Here is a 3,110-nt window from a genome sequence, read left to right on the forward strand (position 1 = left end):
GCCTAGGTAAGGAAAACCTCACTTACTTTCATTGGTCGCTTAAAACACATCTGTATAAATATATCGACTTTATTAGCCCAAATATAATAAAGTTCAGCTAACAAAATTTTTGTTGCTTTATTTGTGCTGTGCTTCATTGTAATATTTCATTTACATTTTTCTCTTTGTAAATAATACTACCGTACAAGCAACAATTTAAATAATGAAAGTGAGCAAGTTATATATATATGAGCTTCGCTAATATATTTTGTGTAAGCGGCCTAGGTAAGGAAAACCTCACTTACTTTCATTGGTCGCTTAAAACACATCTGTATAAATATATCGACTTTATTAGCCCAAATATAATAAAGTTCAACTAACAAAATTTTAGTTGCTTTATTTGTACATTATTATAATATTTCATTTACATATTTCTCTTTGTAAATAATACTACCGTACAAGCAACAATTTAAATAATGAAAGTGAACAAGTTATATATATATGAGCTTCGCTAATATATTTTGTGTAAGCGGCCTAGGTAAGGAAAACCTCACTTACTTTCATTGGTCGCTTAAAACACATCTGTATAAATATATCGACTTTATTAGCCCAAATATAATAAAGTTCAACTAACAAAATTTTAGTTGCTTTATTTGTACATTATTGTAATATTTCATTTACATTTTTCTCTTTGTAAATAATACTACCGTACAAGCAACAATTTAAATAATGAAAGTGAACAAGTTATATATATATGAACTTCGCTAATATATTTTGTGTAAGCGGCCTAGGTAAGGAAAACCTCACTTACTTTCATTGGTCGCTTAAAACACATCTGTATAAATATATCGACTTTATTAGCCCAAATATAATAAAGTTCAACTAACAAAATTTTTGTTGCTTTATTTGTACTTTATTGTAATAGATTACAATATTTGCTTTTTCATCATTTTTATAGAGGACTTGGCCCCTAAACAAGCGCCTCTCTTTATATTGCATATTTTAAATATGCATATTTTTATAAGATGATTACATCAAAACAATAATAAATTGGAAAATTAATTCCAATAAATTGTTTTCGAATCATTTTTCTCTTTGTAAATAATACTACCGTACAAGCAACAATTTAAATAATGAAAGTGAGCAAGTTATATATATATGAGCTTCGCTAATATATTTTGTGTAAGCGGCCTAGGTAAGGAAAACCTCACTTACTTTCATTGGTCGCTTAAAACACATCTGTATAAATATATCGACTTTATTAGCCCAAATATAATAAAGTTCAACTAACAAAATTTTAGTTGCTTTATTTGTACATTATTATAATATTTCATTTACATATTTCTCTTTGTAAATAATACTACCGTACAAGCAACAATTTAAATAATGAAAGTGAACAAGTTATATATATATGAGCTTCGCTAATATATTTTGTGTAAGCGGCCTAGGTAAGGAAAACCTCACTTACTTTCATTGGTCGCTTAAAACACATCTGTATAAATATATCGACTTTATTAGCCCAAATATAATAAAGTTCAACTAACAAAATTTTAGTTGCTTTATTTGTACATTATTGTAATATTTCATTTACATTTTTCTCTTTGTAAATAATACTACCGTACAAGCAACAATTTAAATAATGAAAGTGAACAAGTTATATATATATGAACTTCGCTAATATATTTTGTGTAAGCGGCCTAGGTAAGGAAAACCTCACTTACTTTCATTGGTCGCTTAAAACACATCTGTATAAATATATCGACTTTACTAGCCCAAATATAATAAAGTTCAACTAACAAAATTTTTGTTGCTTTATTTGTACTTTATTGTAGTAGATTACAATATTTGCTTTTTCATCATTTTTATAGAGGACTTGGCCCCTAAACAAGCGCCTCTCTTTATATTGCATATTTTAAATATGCATATTTTTATAAGATGATTACATCAAAACAATAATAAATTGGAAAATTAATTCCAATAAATTGTTTTCGAATCATCAAGCAAAGGTTAAGCTTCAGTGGATCGCAGTATGGCAGCTGCTCTACCACTTACAACACCTTGCCCGTTACCAAAGTCGTTTACAATTGATTCTAGGCATTGTCATTGTATTAAATAATGTTTTTATATATAACTAGCGCGGCATACGGGTGATATTTGAATCCTCCCGCATTTGCTATGTTATAAATAACATTGGCATCACATATATTCATTTTGTCGTTTATAAATTAAATTTATAAACTTTAAATGATTTAGAGAAGCCATACAATGCAATTTGCCCCATATTTATCATTGCAGTCCAGCACGGATACAACCTTAGAGGCGTTCAGGCATAATCCAACGGACGTAGCATCATACCACTGTTCGCTCGAACAAGTATTGTACCATTGGTCCGTACCTGCGGTTCCTCTCGTACTACGCAGGAATGCTGTCGCAATAATATTTTGTCATTAGTAGGGTAAAACTAACCTGTCTCACGACGGTCTAAACCCAGCTCACGTTCCCTTGAATGGGTGAACAATCCAACGCTTGGTGAATTTTGCTTCACAATGATAGGAAGAGCCGATATCGAAGGATCAAAAAGCAACGTCGCTATGAACGCTTGGCTGCCACAAGCCAGTTATCCCTGTGGTAACTTTTCTGACACCTCTTATTAAAAACTCTTTAAACCAAAAGGATCGATAGGCCGAGCTTTTGCTGTCTCTGTGCGTACTGAACACCGAGATCAAGTCAGCATTTGCCCTTTTGCTCTATGTGTGGTTTCTGTCCGCACTGAGCTGGCCTTGGGACACCTCCGTTATTATTTGAGAGATGTACCGCCCCAGTCAAACTCCCCACCTGGCAATGTCCTTGAATTGGATCATACCTGAGTGTTGGAGTTATACCAAATTTTAATTATGATAATAACATCGAAAAATGTTATCATTTCTCATTAAAATATGTTTACAATTATATAACAAACTCGTGGTACTTTGATCAAGAAGCTTGCATCAAAACCCAATACCATAAGATATATAAATATATCCTTAATATGGCTAGGCAATGATACACGTTCCACTTAATCAAGTAAGTAAGGAAACAATAAGAGTAGTGGTATTTCATTGACGATAAATAACCGAAATTATATATCTCCC

The 3,110-nt window shown here is 31.5% G+C and overlaps 1 non-coding gene across 1 annotated transcript in view; it reads right to left on the minus strand.

Annotated features, from left to right (window-relative positions):
- Window positions 1–1,967: 1,967 nt before the first annotated feature.
- LOC137235559 (large subunit ribosomal RNA) overlaps window positions 1,968–3,110 on the minus strand; it is a 4,019-nt gene continuing 2,876 nt past the window's right edge. The window contains exon 1 of the ribosomal RNA XR_010947977.1: window positions 1,968–3,110. This exon is cut by the window's right edge and continues 2,876 nt beyond it. This is a non-coding gene — a ribosomal RNA (large subunit ribosomal RNA).

This window comes from Eurosta solidaginis, chromosome X (genome assembly GCF_040869045.1).
Source record: "Eurosta solidaginis isolate ZX-2024a chromosome X, ASM4086904v1, whole genome shotgun sequence".
NCBI classification, from domain to species: Eukaryota; Metazoa; Arthropoda; class Insecta; order Diptera; family Tephritidae; genus Eurosta; species Eurosta solidaginis.